The sequence below is a fragment of the Ambystoma mexicanum genome, chromosome 2p, assembly GCF_040938575.1.
Source record: "Ambystoma mexicanum isolate Mex_15411 chromosome 2p, UKY_AmexF1_1, whole genome shotgun sequence".
Classification (NCBI taxonomy): domain Eukaryota; kingdom Metazoa; phylum Chordata; class Amphibia; order Caudata; family Ambystomatidae; genus Ambystoma; species Ambystoma mexicanum.
This window is the reverse complement of record NC_090923.1, coordinates 51,256,282-51,274,871: the sequence shown is the minus strand read 5'-3', so window position 1 is coordinate 51,274,871 and position 18,590 is coordinate 51,256,282.

The following is an 18,590-nucleotide window of genomic DNA, read 5'->3' as shown; positions in this document are numbered from 1 at the left end:
TGCTAGGTAAATAAATATGCACAGTGCTTCTGTTTGCTCCACGAGCAGCAACACAGCAGAAGCTGAATGGGAATAAACCATTCCTTTTATCACAGTTTGCAGTTTCTTTTTTTGAAAGGCTTCAGAGAAATACATTCTGTTTCAAAGACTTTTATTCATGGCTTGCAATTACTTCCATGTAGATAAAAATCAAAAGAAGCCTTCTGGTTTCGTTAAGTAACCTGACCTTTGCACTTCCCTCTGCTCTAAACCTGTGTGTAAATGTAAACAAGAAAATAATAAAGCTGTCGTATTTACAAGATTTTCATGTGTAAAAAGGCCATGTACGCACCTTATCTGGAGGCCTGGTTACAAGTGGCAGTAGGTGGTGTTAGTTCCCATTAATTGGAGTCCATAGGACTGCCTGGTGGATTTCGGCAGTATCACCGCTGCCGGTAATTCCGCCAGCGGTAATACCGCTGAGTTGGCAAATTTTGGACAGTAAGTGGTGAAAATATCTCCAGCTTCTTGCTGAAAGTTTTTCATCCACCTTACCCCCAAACCTGTACTTGGGCAGTGCGCGAATGTGGCAGTAAACCTTATTACAGCCACATTTTACTGCACCGTCCAACTTATAATGAGGCCCAGAGACTTCTCTGGTCTCTTTTTACGTCTTGTAAGCAGGACCGCTCAGGCTCACATGAATATATTGATCACGCTATATGTGTGGGGTGGAGGAAGAGTGTGTGGGGTGGAGGAAGAATGTGTAGGGCAGAGGAAGAGTGTGTGGAGCAGAGGAAGAGTGTGTGGGGCGGAGGAAGAGTGTGTGGGGCGGAGGAAGAGTGTGTGGGGTGCATTGAATCGTGGAGTGAATTGAATGGTGGAGTCCAAAGAATTGTTGGAGTGCAAAGAATTGCTGGAGTGCATAGAATGGCTGGAATGCATAGAATGGCTGGAGTGCATAAAATGACTGGAGTGCATAGAACGGTTGGAGTGCATAGAACGGATGGGGTGCATAGAATGGTTGGGGTGCATAGAATGGTTGGGGTGCCTAGAATGGTTGGGGTGCATAGAATGGTGGAGTGCCTAGAATGGTTGGGGTGCATAGAATGGTTAGAGTGCATAGAATGGTTTGAGAGCACAAAATGGTTGGAGTGCATAAAACGGAGTGAATGGAACGGTTTGGAGTGCATGGAATGGTCAGAGTGCATGGATCGGTCGGAGTGCGTGAATCTAATGGAGTGTGCTCGATCTCAAGCACCTAAGGTAAACCACCATATCACACCACCACTCAACTAGAACATAGCGATACTATGACACCATTCGGTATAGCTGCTCTCATACCATCACTTGCCTCATACTCCCCATCACCCTAACTAAACACTGCTGGTTACACACCCTCCAGCCTAGGCATTCTCCTCAGGCCTAAAGTAGCCAGAATCGGTCTGGATAACAACCTGCCAGAACGAACACATACTCTTGATCTCCCAAACACCACACCTACCGCTAGGAAGCAGCTGTCACACAAATGCCTCACCTGATACACACTATCAGGTGCTCACACGCACCTTATGACTCTCTCTCTCTCTCTACTGACTTGAACTTCGGTTCCCGAGGGCATTCAACCGACCAGCACCTTGAGATCATACCAATGGTACATAAAGCGCTATATAAATGCAAAATAACATAACATAACATAACATATGTAAGCCAGTAAGGCTAGAGAACGGCATTGAAATCACTACATGACCTTGACACTGCATAGAAGTAGCGATGCTTTGGTGTACGCAGTGGTGCACATAGACATTATTAAGCTTAATAGTACATTTACACCCCTGTAGGTAATCATATGGGGCTGCCAGGGAGATGCTAAAAAGCATTTTATTTAGAAAAACAGAAGATTGGTTGCAGCCGTGATGAAACTTTAAGCACACCTATTGACAACTTTGGACTCTGTTTAAGGTAAATAGGAAACAACACATCCTGCTTTCAAATGGTGTACTTTATCTTTAATTTCAAGATTTTTTTAAAAATACAATGCATATTTTTTGAATTTACTATTTGCCACCATGATAAGACTAATTGTTCCTAATTTTGTGACCACATTACATGCAACAGTTTTGTGTGAGGAACATGTGCCTTCTTAAAGTGTAATTACCAGTTTTCTGTTTTAAATAAGTTCTGTCATGTGTCTTTCATGGTGACAGTCTTATGGCTCTGTAGATAAAGTGGCCATTCCAGGCCAGTATTTCATGCATACGCTTCCTTCACCCAATGACCTTTAAACTGAAGATGCTTTCTTTTTTGTATTTTTGTTACTCATTGCATTCTGTGACCACCGCCTGATGATGACGTCTTTGGGACTTCAGAAGATAATGCCGTTTGCTATCTCAGTATGATACATTTAGTGAGTCCAATGAGAGGAACTGAAGTTTGATTTTTGTGTGGCCCTCTGCCTTTAAAGCTTTAATAGCATGTCTGATGGAAATACGTTTCTTTCACTTCTTCCGGGCAGTGAACACGTTTCTTTGAAATCCTTTTTATACTCACCTGCTTGGTGATGTTGGGTGCCCACAAATTCGATCACATGATCCCACCCTTATTTCCTCTTTGCTGACTTTCCCTAAACTTCCGTAGGAAATGGCTCCCCCCTAACACCTAAGGCCACGCACCCTCCACTCACCATCTAACCTGAGACTGGGTGATCAGCTCTCCGCTGTCTCCTCCCCTGCTTGCTTGCAGACCCCTGCTGTCAGATTGCCTACCCTCCTCCCACCTGTTGTTAGCTCCCTGCTCCCTTATTTCTTTGCTTTCCTCACTCTGTATTTCACCATATGATTTGTAAAGCACTTGTTTGTTTCCCTGCGCTCAATAAATACTGTTGATTTTGCGATTGTTGGCTCCAGCCCCAAAACAATTGGTGGGCTTAAATTTTGGGCCGCGGTCGGCATACCAGTCTGGGGTGTACTGGCGATAGTGATATCTGAACATCCCAACCCATTTGCCCTGCACAGGGCGGGGTCCGGCCCTGTGCAATCAGTATAGGCGATTTCGGGAGATTGACGCTTTTGCGACTATTCCAAAAATAGGAAGTTGGGACACAATGTCGACATTCCAGTCTGGCGTGTACTGGCGATAGTGACATTTGACCAACCCCACCCATTCGCCCTGCACATGGGTGGAGCGGTGTCCAGCCCTGTGCTACCAGTATAGGCGATTTCGGAAGAGTGCAGATTTTGTGAATTTTGAAGAATAGGAAGTTATGACACTATAAAACATATACAAGGCTATAGCAGCCCCCCCTCCCCGCCCTGTGCATACCCAGGCAACGCTGGGTGGTACTGCTAGTATTATAATAACAGTGGGGACTCCTGTCTGCAGCTACAATGCCTGAAAAAACAGGAATTGTACCTACAGTGAGTGGAGGTGAGGCAGAGGTTCAGCAACATGGATGTTGCCTCAGAATTGCTGATGAAGGATAGCGTTTGTCATCGAATCCCGATCAGGCGCTTAGAAACCACTTACTAGTATTAAGCGCTTTATAAATGAACAACTAACTATAATAATTGGACTTATGGCAGAATATTGGTGCTAGGTAGCCATGGGTACAGGAGCCAGGAAAGCCCCCATCTAGGTGGGCAAACAGGAGTTGTAGACGCCCTGGGAGAAGAGGACTTCAGTGTTTTCTGATTTTCTTTTTATTGTGAATTCTATAACGTTGTCATTTTTAAATATTACATGCCACTGTTTGCGTGGTTGGGGTGTACTTTAAGTATACGTTCAGTTAAATGGATTAGCAATGTGCACACAGGAAGTACTGCTCACAGGAACAGCCTCACGGTGCCTGCAAAAGTGTATATAGCGCTTCATGCTGAATTTCCACCACTTCTCAGTGCTGTATAATATATGCTATTACCAGTGGCGTAACACAAGATGTGGTGGCCCCCCTGCGAGCCATGCTGAGGGGGCCCCCCAACTCAGCAACAAATCAAGGGTCGCGCCACACTCTGGGCCAGCCTAGATTATCACACTTGCGCAATACGCGCAAATGTGCTGCTGAACGGATATACCGCACACTGCACTAGGAGAAAGATATACATATGTGTTTTAATATAACATACAGCACACTGTCTGAGAAAAATTGGCTAAAAAGCTAGCGTGTTTGCAATTGTTTTGTAGGGTAACACCAATCCAATAGATGCAAGTCACCAACAGAGCACAGGAACATTAAATCTTTGCTATTAAAAATGCCATGCCACAATGAACACATGTCCAACTGGCTGCACAAGGTAGACCAGTGTCGACATGTAATAACAATATAGTAAAGCTTGCCAGGCCACATTTAGACATATCTAGACTGGTTGCACCAAAATGGCAGTCGAAGCAATAACACTCATCAAGAATAGAACACACATTCAAGCCTGTGTCTCTATGGCCTCTAACAACACGGCCAAACTCTTTAAAATCTGAAAAGAACTGGTCAATACTGTTGAGGTCTTTACATCTCCTGTTCCCTCCCAGGCCCTCTGTATGGCTCTGTCATCTCACTTCTACACTAAAACTCAGGACGTCCTGTCCTCCATCTCCTCTTCCTCTCACTCTTCCTCTCTGGACCCCCCTTTGGCCATCTCTACTTCTCTTCCTCCTTTCTCCCCTTTCTCTCTGACAACACCTAACAAGGTTTCTAGACAAGTCCGATCTATGAAAGTGTCATCCAAGCAGGTGCTCTCCTGCTCCACCAGAACCATCAAGAACCATATTGACACCCTCGCTCCAGCCTTGACCGATTTCTGTAATCACTCTTTCCCCTCTCCCGTTAAGCACTTCCTTATGCACCCACTCCTCAAGAAGCTTTCTGCCGATCCTGCCTGCCCGGCAAACTATCGCCCAATCTCCATCACCCCTTTCCTGGGCAAACTGTTGAATAAGCTGGCCATCTCCCAGCTTACTCTCCACACGGAATCTGCTGGTTGTCTCCATGACCATCAGTCTGGCTTCAGTGCCAGAGACACGGAAACTGCTGTCCTGAACACCTTTGAAGTTCTGCTCTCTAACCTCGATTCCAGCATTCCTTCTGTCCTCATCCTCCTTGATCTTTCCTGTGCTTTAGACACGGTCAACCATGCCATCCTGATCAATCCTGTTCAATTGACTCCATGAGAACCTGGGCATCACGGATCAGGCCCTTGAGTGGCTGACCTCCTTCCTCTTGGACTGCCCCTCCCAGGTCCAACTTGGTCTCTTTCTCCCTGCTCCATCCTCTCACTCTGGTTTTTCAACCTCTAAGTGGCCCCTTTGACCCACCTGATCTCTACATTCTCCTCTAACTTTCAGTGTTATGCGGATGACACTCTGCTTTCCTTCAGGCTCCCCTCAGACTCCTCATCTCTCGCTCATTCCCGACTGTCTATCCGCGATTCAGGATTGGTGTCCCTCCAACTATCTGTGCCTTAATGTCAGTAAGATGGAGATCCTTCTCATTTCGACTCCTGCCCCTGCTTTCCCTCTCTCATTCTGGCCGCCCGCCTTGGGCCCTCTTCCTTCGCCTTCCTGTGAGACAAACAACACTGCTGTCATCTTTGACTCCACTCTCTTTCTCTCCTCACATCTCAGACGTTGCCAAGATGTCCCACTACCAGCTGCTCCTCCTCATAGGGACTCTTCCCTTTCTCACTTTCCCCCAGGAGCTCACTGTCTGCAGAGCCCTGGTTCTCTCTAGGCTGGACTACTTCAACAGCCTCTTTCTCAATCTGCCTTTCTCTACTATCCAGCCCGTGCAACTAATCCAGAAAAGGACTGCAAGACTTATCCTTGGCCTCAAGCACAGGGATTGTATCTCTCAGCCCTGAAATCTCTCCACTGGCTCCCAGTTGCTGCAAGTATCAGGTTCAAGACCCTTTGCATTGTCCACAAGACTTTCTGGGCCCGGGGCCCGCACTACATCCAACGCTTTCTTCCAAAATATCTTCCTTCTCAAGCCCTTCGCTCAGCTACCTACAACTCTCTAAGGGTTAGACGCTTCTCCAGGAAGAGAGTGGGGGGTAGATCTCTCTCCTCTACAGGTGCCTCCCTCTGTAATAGCCTCCCTGCCCCTCTCAAGCTTTAGCAGACCACCTGAAGTTCTGGAAGCAGCTCAAAGGTTTCCTCTTCTCCTCTGCTTTATCTCTCTCCCTCCCCTGCTGGTCTACCTGACCTACCTGTCTGCTGTACCGACTGGTTGCTTGGCTACCCTCAGAGTCTCACTAAGTTGAGACTCATTCTTGATCAGTCACCCTTGCACTACCTCTGGTACTACCATGCACTTAGGGGCTGTAACTGTAACCCTACAGTCCCTTGTTCTCCCTGCACTACCCAGAGCTGTGCTGCCCTGACAGCACTTACTCAGAGCATTGCTGCCCTGTTTGTCCCCTCCCCTCTCCCTTGCACTTCCCCCGTCCCTTTCCCCTTGCGCTTCTCGTTATCGCACTTGCACGATCTGAATGACACAACGCCTAGTAAGATTGTTTGTCTTGTCCTCCCTCTATCTTCCATCCCTTGTCGCGCCTAGAAACACTTGTGTGCAGGTGTGTTATAGATGCCCAGAAAAATATACAATGCTGTAGTAAGAAACGGCTGACTGGCAGCACCCAAATGGTAGTCTAGCCATGTAATTCACTTAGCAGGACTGCTTTATCATAAATGTCCCATTAAAAAAAAAGTCATACCAAACTGAGGAATGACTAGACTGGCTGCACCAAAATGCCTCTCTAGCCACTAATGCCACATATCATGCCTGCTTAGCCTGGACATGGACAGCCATTATAATTTGTCGTATAATCCTGCCCCCCCCCACACATCCCCTCTCCCTCCCACCCCAACCTCCAAAATCAGCTCCTTGGCCCAGAATTACCTCCACGTCCCTCTTCCCTGCCCCAGAGCTTACGGTTGAGGCTCCTTGTCTCATAGGTAAGTACTGGGATGAGGAAGAGTGGGACTAGGAGTAATGAAGATTACATGTAGCTAAATCAAGCATTACTTCCATGTACCTATACCTCATCCCAGCCCTTGTGTATGAGGCAGAGTGCCTTATACACAAGTACTGTCTCATACACACTGGGACGAGGAAGAATAGGGCTAGGAGTAATGAAGATTACCAATAAGTAATCCAGGCATTAAACATAAGTATTGGTGCAACACCATTGAGTTGACTGGGATTCAGCACTCCCCCCCCCACTGAAATGTTGGGCTATGTTGACCAGACCTGGCTGACCTTCAGAGCAGTTGCCAGACAGAAAAGGACACAAATGTTAAACGGCACCTGGGTTTCTCTGTTAACAAGTACCCACCAATTACTAACATAAAGCAATTCACTGTTAGTACCTGCATTCAAATGCCAAATTTTTTAGGCAATTGAAATCGTGATGTGGGTTTAATACGTGCATGCCAGGGGAGTGATTGGAAGGGTAGAGAGGGAACAGGAGACCACTCATTCTCACAGCAGTCCATAAGTGGGTGCTTTAAACCTTAAAGGAGAGAGTTATCTGCTTGTAACATTGAAGCTGCACTAGAATAGTCTCATAAAAATGCATAAAGAAATTAGATGACCCAAACAAATAAGTTTGCCCCTCCCCCACCGCCCATGAAGTTGGCATTCCTCCCAACATTTGATGGGTTAGCCCCCGAAATGTAGGTTTTGTTGCGCCCCTGAACGTAAGCACACACACCATTCACCATATGCACACACGTACACCCAGCCATCCATACATTTAAGTGTGCATTCTTTCACCATACTGGCACACCCAGGCAGCCATCCATACATTTAAGTGGGCACCCTTTCACCATACAGGCACACCCAGGCAGCTACCCATAAAATTACATGTGCACCCTTTCACCATACAGGCACACACACCCAGGCACCCACCCATACATTTAAGTGTGCACCCTTTCACCATACACTCACACAGGCAGCCACCTATAGATTTAAATGTGCACCCTTTCACCATACAGGCACACCCAGGCAGCCACCCGTATATTAAAGTGTGCACTTTTTCACCATACACTCGCACAGGCAGCCACCTATACATTTAAGTGTGAACCCTTTCAACATACACTCACACACGCACACATCATGGGGTTGAGGGGAGCCCCAAGACTTAAAAAAGAAATTGGGCCTCATTACAACTACTGTAAACAACGGTGCTGGTAAGCTCACCGGCACTGTTGTTTCCGGGCTGGCATATTACAGCTCTGCGGGCGGTTGCCGTCCTGCCCGGCAGGTCAAGCCGGGCAGAACAGCACCCACCCGCCTAGTTTTCACGGAAGCACTGGCACCGTTATTAACGGTGCCGGTGCTTCTATGGTCCCCATTCCCATAGAGTCCGATGGGACTTTGTGGAAATGGGGACTTACCATTTGCCGGCGCCTGACTTCCCAGACCGCCAGGGTTGTAATCTCCCGGTGTTATCGGGAAGTCGGGCGCCGGTAAATCATTACGGGTCTGGCACAACCTGCTGGTAGCAATGGCACAGTTGCCGCCAAACCTGTAATGAGGCCGATCGTTTATTTTTGCAGTCACTCTGACTTCATAAAGAAATAATTTCTGTAACAGAAATAATTTCTTTATAAATGCAGAGGGAATTCAAAAAGAAAACAAATATATTTTTTTTGCAAAAAAAAATAAATATTTTCTGCAAGTGGGGGCCCCTCACAGGACATGTGCTGGAGGGGGCCCCTGCACTGCGGTGGCTGCGGGGGCCCCTGTTACGCCAGTGGCTATTACCCAATGTCTTGGTACTGTTTACCTGGATTTTCAATGTTATTTCCAATATACTGCTGATCCAGTCCCTGCTGGTGATGCTGGTGTACCAGAGGGTGAATCCACCTTGAAATCGCCACACAAGAGAAGATAACACCTTGGGGCTAATGTGCTAGACTTTCTTGGATGCAAGTCAAAGAACACAAGACTGGGCACATCACAGATAAGACCCACCACCCCTTTCAGTGCAGTTTTACAAAAATGGGTTGAAGTGGGGCGTTTATAAAACACATCTCGACTCATCAACGGCACTCGCTTTGAAATGTGTAAAAGAGGAGAATCTCTGCCAATGCCTGTTTGGAACAAGTAAGGGGGCTGTGCAATGCGTAGAAGGGTGATTTCTCTTTCGTCTGTTAATTTTGATTTTTGTATAGGACATTTACCTGCTTGTATTTCTACCGCCCAGATAAGGTCGGTGGTTTTCAGATGTTTTAATTTAACAATGACAGCCCTTTTAAGGGCTTGCCCCTGTGAAATGTGCTCTCAGCATCCACATGGGGGTTGGGCGGCGGGCGCCAATCAATCATCAGTTTCAGATGCATGCTCTGACACTACTGTATTCAAGGTGCCCGGCTAGCACATCATTGGGCTAGTGCACAGGTTACTTGGGTGAACATGGCACCTGAGAGGAGTGCATCCTGTGTTCTTTCAGATGCCAGACTTTCTATGACTCGGGCACCAAGTCTTGGTCCGATTATGCCTTCCTCCATACTGCATATTATCAATCCTACCGACCAACATTGTATGCAGTCTAAACGAGCCCTACCGCCAGATCGTATCCGTTGTGATGGAGCAATATGTACTAGCCTTCTCTGTTTTTAAGGTTTTTTATGATCCTGAGCAAATTTGTACTAGCCTATTTAGATTTTTATGCTTCGATGATTTCATATTTTAAAAGCCTATTCCGCTTTTATTGTTTTCTTATGATCCTGAGCAAATTTGTAGTATCCTACTTCGACTTTAATGTGTTTTATGATCCTGATCAATATTCACCCAACTAGACTGAGTTTAAAGGTCACTTGGGCACTGCACCTATCTTGATTTAGCCCACGCCTCTGCTTTACTATTGTGATGATCCTGAGCGATGTGTACTAGCCTTCCCCAACGCATGATCATGTACACTGCTGTTTTCGACTAGTCCCCCTCACGCTCAGCACACCACTCTCTCTTAGTCTAGCAGGTACATCATTCTGCTCCTCACAACACAGCAGCTCTTCTTCCTTACTCTCTGTTAAGAAAGGAAGAAGGCAATGAATATGGCAAGGGAAACGTGCATACAATACCCAAGACTCGTGTGTACTAAAACCCAGGAGTGCAAATAGAACGAAACAATAATACCAATGTATGAAAAGGCATGTGGGCTAAGCACTTAGAACCTCCTTATGAGTGAAAGGAAAGTCGGCAAACTCCTTACCCACTATGCTATTACAGATACTGACAGCGCTAAGCCCACGTAGAGGGCAAGCAAGGACACTCTGGAAGATACTGAATCAGGAACTTAGAAACAGTACTCACGAGGACCGGAAAGACCACTTGAATGTCAGTAAACCCACGAACCCCGTTGATCGAACAGGGACCCAGAAGGCTATAACATCAATGGGTGGAGGATAACTAAATACCTAAGACCCAAGTCAAGGGGCAAGTAGGAATTGTGATTATAGAATAGTGAGGAAAACAAAAGGCATTCACACAGGGACTAGTTACAACAGCACCCCACACCTAATAATCAATGGGAAATAAATGCAGAAGTGCAATGGAAAACATGGAATGGATCCCAATAGAAAGTAAGGATCAGGAGCAGGGAAAATGATATCACAAAAGGAAACCTTCCCACCCATCCAAGGAGAAAAGGCAGGAAGCTAAATCAATAAAGAGAAAGACTAATGCATCAAGTGTTTCAGTAGCAAAGGACAGCATCAAAGAAACAGAGAGCACAGGCAAATTGGGCAGCATCAAAGGGTAAAGCACAGAGAAAGGCTGCCTGCAGACATAGGAAGACAGAAAGGGAAATCCAGAAAGCAGAAATCAATTAAGCACATAAATCCGAAATCCAGGGCAGAGGAACAAGAAACAGGAACTAGGAACTAGGCACAAAAGCTAGGAACAAGGAACAAGGGACCAGTCACAACAGGAACACTGCAACAATGACCAGCACTGGACTGAAGTAAACTGAGGCTTTTAAAGCTGCTTAACGAGCACACCCCTTAGGTGTGGCGCTTGCTGCACCTGCAGCCACAGGTGTTGCCTATCCTCCACCCAACCTTGTCCTGCAAGGGAGGAGGTGAGGCAGTGAGCCAGGCATTCTGGGAAGCATAGTCATTAGATTAAAGTAGCATGCTGGCTGCCAAAAACCAGGAATGGATCCGGAAGGGAAGTAACTTGGAAAATAAGGTTTTAGCGCTCCCAATTCATCACAGCACTGTAGCATAAGGTTCGGAGGAAATGTCCAGTAGGGAAAAAACCCCAAAACATGCCCCCAAGTGACGGGAACGGGAGCGAAGGGAGCGAGCCGTGACTCTCTCCAATCCTCATCCATCTCCTCTCCCTCATGGCCGCCTTCCACAGAGTCACCCTGGCCATGGCATCGCTCCTCCCATTGTTCCATACCATTACCCCTACGAACGTCCACCCGCCTCTCCAACTTGTCAAGAACTTTATCTCTGCAGATGGCCCCCAGTTTAGGGATATAGCCAACCCCCTTCTTAGCCCTATTCAATGGATCCAGAGCTTTACCACACCTCCCACCCCACTTATCCTTTGTCCTGTTAACATCAGAAACAAAAGATTAGGCTTACGCTTCCCAAAATACAAGGTGAACTCAAGGACACTCACGCAATCTAAATCTCCCAAATCCAAAAAAGCGCCTTCTAACTCTAACCACCTGCTTAGCAGCAGCCACAGATTCTCCCAACTCACCGACTCCCACTACATCTCCTTTACCTGTACTGGTACCCTCATCCTTGATAAATCCAAGTTCAGATGCATCCCTAGCCACTTCACGGCAGCCTTCCATCTAAGGAGCACTCATCAATATTCGCTCCCTAGTTGCCCATGCCATCAATATTGCGGGCCTTATCAAGGCCAACCATCTGGACTTTCTGGCCATTACCGAAACCTGGCTTCACCAGGCAGCGGGCCCAGCAATGTCCCTAGCACTCCCTGAGGGATACACTATTATCAGGGCTGATAGAAAATCAGGCAAAGGAGGGGGAGTGGCCTTCATAACTAAAACCCACTTGGCCCTCAGAGCTACCTTCTTTACCAGCCTTCCCTCCGCTGAACTTTTATCAGTCAAAATTGCACTCGCACCCACTCAAACTATTCTTATGCATCTCATCTACTGTCCTCCAGGACCAATCTCTTCCTTCGAGGAAGACATCACAGACCTCCTCTCCGCCAATACTAAACTCTCTCTCAAACCATCCTATTGGGAGACCTCAATTTAGGGTTCCAGGACCCTAACGATTTGCATGCCTTAGACCTGGAAAAATTCATCTCCCAACTTGGCTTCAAACACAGAGTCACAGAACCTACACATACCAAGGGCTGAATCCTGGACTCGGTGTCTGACCTCAACTGCTCCACAACAATACTTCAGAATAAACCTGTTGTCTGGTCTGACCACCTCTTCATTTCGTTCACTATCCAGGGGATAACATCCCCAAGTCCCACCATTGCATCCCCTACTCTTTCCAGAAACTGCAGAAATATCTCAATTTCTACTCTCAGGCCATCTATCAATAGCATTCTGGAACGTGGCCACTTACAAGAACCTAGATCCAAACCAGTTAATTGACCTGTACAATAATACTCTTGAATCAGCATTAAACAGCTCGGCACCACGCAAGCTGTAAAAAGCCAAACCTATTACCCACCTCAACAAGTGGTTCACGCCTGAATTAAAAATCCTAAGGAACACCAAAATAATGGCAGAAACTACATGGCGGAAAACACCCACCACCCTTAATAAAGCTTTGAATTAGTCGACCACCAAATCCTATCTGGACATCTGACTACAGCAGCTGCCTTCTCCCCCAATGCAGCTATATGAATCAAATCCTTCCTGTCCAACCGCACCACCAGAGTCTTTTCACCCTCAGCAGACCTAATCCCTATACACTGCAGGGTCCCGCAGGGCTCCTGTGTTGCACCAACGCTTTACAACATATTCATGAAGCTCCTCTTCGATCACCTGGATAACATGGGTGTCATCTACACCAACTACGCTGATGACACGCAGGTCCTCATCCCGCTTACAGGCCGCTATGAGGAGGACTCCAAGCGAATTAATGAAATATACCTAGAAATCCAGGCCTGGATGGCAACTAACAACCTCTGCCTAAATGATGAAAAGACCGAGCTCCTGATAGTCGGCAGCCAGGCACGCCTAAATAAACTAGACCAGAGGTACATTTCCTTTAACATTGATGGAAACATGATCAAAGTCGCCAAGGAAATAAAAACCTTGGGAGTTTATCTTGATTCTACTTTGTCGTTAAAGAAACAAGTCAGCTCTGTGGCGTCTTCTACAGCCTACACTAACAAGCTAATCTACGGCTGTAAATCATACCTGTCCACCAGCAGTTGCTTAACACTAGCCAGAGCCATAGCGTTATCAAAAATAGATTATTGCATTACACTTTTCTTAGGTTCCACTGAATAGAATCTCAATAGGCTACAAAATAATTCCCTGAGAGCAGCACTTAACATTCCTCGATCCAGCCACATCTCAATTCTCAGGTGGAAAGCCAATTGGCTGTCAGTCCGCGATAGAATTACCCTTCGCTCTCTGGCAATCACACTCAAATGCCTGTCAAATTCAGCCCCCAAATACCTGTCTGATAAATTCAGCAAATACCAACCATCTCGGCCAACCAGATCTGCCCAAGCCCACAGCCTTTCAGTACCAAGATTCAACCTAAAAACTGCATGAGGAGCTAGCTTCCCAGTCCAAGCAGCCAAGTTTTGGAATTCCCTGCCTCTCACCAACAGACTTGAACCATCCTTCCTTGCCTTCAAAACCGGAGTAAAAAGCTGGCTTAATTATAAACCTAACCGCTGCGGCCAGTGTCTTTTGGCTGCTGCTCCTTTTTGCTATTTATAACTGTCTAACTCTCACTTGTAATGTTTGTCATCAGACCTAACTGTAACCACTGGTCTACTGATTGTTATCACTATTTATATGTATGTCTGTAACACTTAAATTTGCCAGCGCCCAGTTACCTCAGGGTTTGGTGCGCTCTACAAATAATAAACAAATAAAGGTGCCTTTGAGGTAGGGCAAGCTTAGGCACTCGCTTAACTTGACTAGCTTGTGAACCAGATCAGACAACTGGTTTTAAATAACTACCTAAAAGATTCCTAGGTACAATTCAGTAATTGTTGACCCCTGTCTTCCTGAAAGTGTCCTAGAGGATCAATCGCCCCACTAGGCAGTGTGATGTGTGACCCTCGCATGTGAATTGCCTTTTTAATTTAATGTGTCCCTCCCACGTGACTTGCAGTTTTAAAAAGCTAATAAAAGGAGCTCCTGCAGACACGTGCAGCAGAACGGCTGCAGACTTCAACTATGGAACTCCTGTTGTCTTCGTCTCTCATTCTGGGCCTGCAGGCCTACACCATGTGAACATGGTCCTGCAGCCCTGGCTTGCAGGCCAGGGGTCGAAGTGTACGAAAAGAAGCAGTGGAACTATGTTGGCTACTTGCCTGTACTGCTCCCCCCTCCCACGCACAATACAAACTACAAAACACATGCGCCTGCTGTTTAGGGGAACAATCAGTGCAGTGCACTGTAAGTGAACGTTTCAACTTCTTCCTTCACTTATTTTAAAACAAAACAATTCTGGAACAGTTTCTTTTTAAAATAAAAGTATAGGAACAGTAAGACTTAATTAAAAGAAGTAGAGAAGCACCGCTCTCGACCGTTCCCGCCCACTTCAACCACTGCTGCAGGCCCCACACCATGTGATCATGGACCTGTAGGTCCCTGCTGGTCTGGGCCCCCCAGACCAGCCTGGTGCCCTGGGTCCAGCCCAGGCACTAACCATCCAGGATGCTGCTGGCATCGAAGGTGCTCCGGCACCCAGGCTGTGTCCCCACAGCCCAGCAACAGCTATAAGTCTAGGTGACCCCGGCACAGCAATATGGTGCTGGGCCCCTCAGACCAGCCTGGTGCCCTGGGTCCAGCCCAGGCACTCACCATCCAGGATGCTGCTGGCATCGAAGGTGCTCCGGCACCCAGGCTGTGTCCCCACAGCCCAGCAACACCTAAAGTCTAGGTGACCCCGGCACAGCAATATGGTGCTGGGCCCCTCAGACCAGCCTGGTGCCCTGGGTCCAGCCCAGGCACTCACCATCCAGGATGCTGCTGGCATCGAAGGTGCTCCGGCACCCAGGCTGTGTCCCCACAGCCCAGCAACAGCTATAAGTCTAGGTGACCCCGGCACAGCAATATGGTGCTGGGCCCCTCAGACCAGCCTGGTGCCCTGGGTCCAGCCCAGGCACTCACCATCCAGGATGCTGCTGGCATCGAAGGTGCTCCGGCACCCAGGCTGTGTCCCCACAGCCTAGCAACAGCTATAAGTCTAGGTGACCCCGGCACAGCAATATGGTACTGGGCCCCCCAGCACTAGTGAGGCCGGCCAAGTGACAGCCGCTGGCCCCCACAGTAGGCGGGGAGACCTGTCATCTGGTTCACTAAGTCGACCCAACTGGTCAGGCGCTCAGTCATCTCCGCTGGGCTGAACCAGAACTGTTAAAGCTCATGATTTGGGGGAGATCTCACAAGTGTGCTGATTGATTGTCTATGCGCATGTTACCATTTTGGCAACTGGCAGGCTACATGTGACAGCGCCACCTGGTGACCATTCCTGGATGGTCAGATCCAGTTAAAAGCCATGCAGTATGGTTATGCAAATGACATGACAAGCATGCATTTTTACAGCATATAAAATAAACATCATTGTTTTGTAGGGCAGCATTATTTTATACATAACGTTATCAGCCAAAGACCAACAGCTCACAAGGATGCAAGCAGTTTGGCATCTTTGGGATGGGGGCCTATTTGCAAAAGATAATCAATATTATAGTGGTTTGAACCAAGCAAGGCATAAACCTTTATGCTCTGTCAGTACATGGAGAATAGGGATTTTTTTCTGGCATTTTTAACGCCCCCTTTATGTTGATGATGGTTGGCAGTGACATTAACCGTCCTGTAACGGTACACCCCATTTCGGTGCCACCGGTTCGGCACGGGCCGGTTTGCCACGACCAGTTTGGTGCGGCCAGTTCGGCGATGGGACGTTTTGGTGCTCGGATGTTTTGGGGCGGCAGTAGCTTTGGGTATGAGGCTGCTTTTAGATCCTAAAACGAACCACACGCTCCTTTTTGAATTGACTACAAACCCAGTTTATACTGAACTGAAATGTAGGCCCAGTAAATTCAGAAGCAGGTAGTTTTAGATATTCATAGTAGGGTTGCTTGCCACAAACTACGAACTGCGGACTAGGGCACAGTACTTGCTTGTGAACATCGAGGCTTGGTCTGTATTCTGCCTATCGCCTGTTGGCCATGCAGCTGCCTTTCTCCCACCTCTTCTGGCCATTCAGAGTGTGGTACGTTTTGAAAACGCCTACCGATTTTTCCCTATATTTGTAGGAATGTCAGTGTTCGAAATTGAAAGGAGCTGGGAGCCATTTGGCGCCTGGTTAGCTTGGTTCTTAAAGCACCCAGAAGCTGCCTTTTGTCTCCTCTGGCCACTAGATGCTGAACAATACCCGTGTGACTCTGTCTGTTGGGAACAATATATAAAGCAGCATTAAGACGCATCTTTATGACGCTCCAAGGATAAGGTCATAAGTGAGGGGCAACATGGTAGGTTTGGATCTTATGTGGAAGTTAGCTCTGCGAACCCTATGGCACGTTGCTTAAGTTGACTTTCGGTAGACGGCTGTCTGCACACATCATCTGATGGCAGTACGTGGCCGTCTGCGTGCATAATAGTGCCTGCCACTGTAACATCACGCCATAGTTAGTGGCACATTTTAGTTACTTGCTTGACCTTGGAGAAACAGTAGGGTAGAGGGGAGAATGGTGGGTAGGCAAAACAGCAACACTGCAGGTCAAGAAGGAATGAAAGACATGCAGAGGGCGGAAGGGCAGTATTACTCAGCTTCGAATGCTTTAATTTCGATGCGGCAAGTCCGGCGCGGGCTGCCGCGCCGAACCGGCTCCTGCGCCGAACTGGCTGCGGCAAATGTGCCCGCGCCGAACCGGCCGCGCCGAAATGTCCTGCTTCGTCCTGTGATGTCTCAACAGTCAAGTGCAACCGCACAGCGACACCTACGGGTCATATCAGGTATTCCCTAGAATAAAGAGATGCAAATGAGTAGAAAAGACGAAAGCACCGAGAAGCACACATTAATGTAGATACGTCTTGTCTTGTGGTTAAATGCACTGGCTTGAGAGAGCGGCCTGTCTGTTGCTCGCATGTGTCCTTGAGCAAATTGGAGAGGAGGAGGGGTGTCGCTAGGAGAGAGGGACTTGGGGGGAGGGGCAGAGAAGGTCGTGAATTTAGAAATGAAATCGGCGAGGTTTAGGGCTTAGGTGCATTGGTGGTAATGGGAAAAAATTGTGGAGGATCCCATAAGGGCCGGTGTGGGGGCAGAGTTTGGTGGTGGCGGAGGGAGGTGCCCGAGGAGGCGGGGTTTCGGGGGGCCGAGTTGGCAGATGACCTCTGATCAGAGGAAATTTACAAAATAATAGTTTAAAACGGCGCTATTTGTTTCATGCCGCTTCTTTTCCAAACTATATATCAATTCCACTTTAAACCACTTCCCTGGCAAAGGTGATGAGTTACTTCACTATAATAGTTTTGACCAGTGTTGCTAAATTTTCTTTAGATATTCTTTATTATTTATTTATTTATATTCTTTAAAATGCAATTTGCATCCCATTTTATAAAAAAATCCCCCCCTTGGGTACTATTCAAACAGTGTGATTTCTGTTCGCCACAAACAACGTTTTCTTTTTCTTGAACCACACACCCTCTCTGAAAGCAGTTGGGTAGCTGCATCGTGTGTGATAGTTTTAATGTTAATAGGGGTATTTATCTATTTAGGCAATGTTTGTTGGATACCTGTATATATTTATTTATGTATGCAATGTTTCTCGGACACAGGTATCCGACAGACATTGCATAAATAAATAAACCGGGTCGTGGCTGAGGTCCGGGTTGTGACTGAGGACTGTAACTTCCTCTTGTGCCCCCTTGCACGGGTTACCAGAGGAAGTTACAGTTTGCTCGTGTGCGCTTTCTTTTTTTTTCCAGTTGACTCTGGCCGGAACCCGAGATCCAGCTACACATCTGGTGCCAGATCTCGGATTCGGCGAGAGCCGGCACAATCGCCAGCGCTGGCAAGAAGTGCTGTCTAGTCGAAGTTTCGACAGTGTTGGGAACATGGAACCTAGAAGTCACCCAAGACAAATGTTATCAGGAAATGGCATATATTCACATTGCCCCCATACAAAATGTATGTCTGGAGTTTCAGTATTTGCATTTTAAGGCTCAGTCAACAAGTGCATATTGTTAGGTGCGAATACCGTCATTATGGACAAAGCCGACATGGGCTTGTTCTTATGTGAGAATACTGACATATTTTGGTACAGCTAGCATGAGCATGCTTCAGAGTGACTGGCCTTTTGGGCAAAGCCAACATGAGTGTGTTCTTACATGGGAATTCCGGCATTTTTTGGCACAGCCAACCCGGACATTGATCTCTCTTTTATCAGGGCCTCATTACGAGGCTGCCGCTGGTAT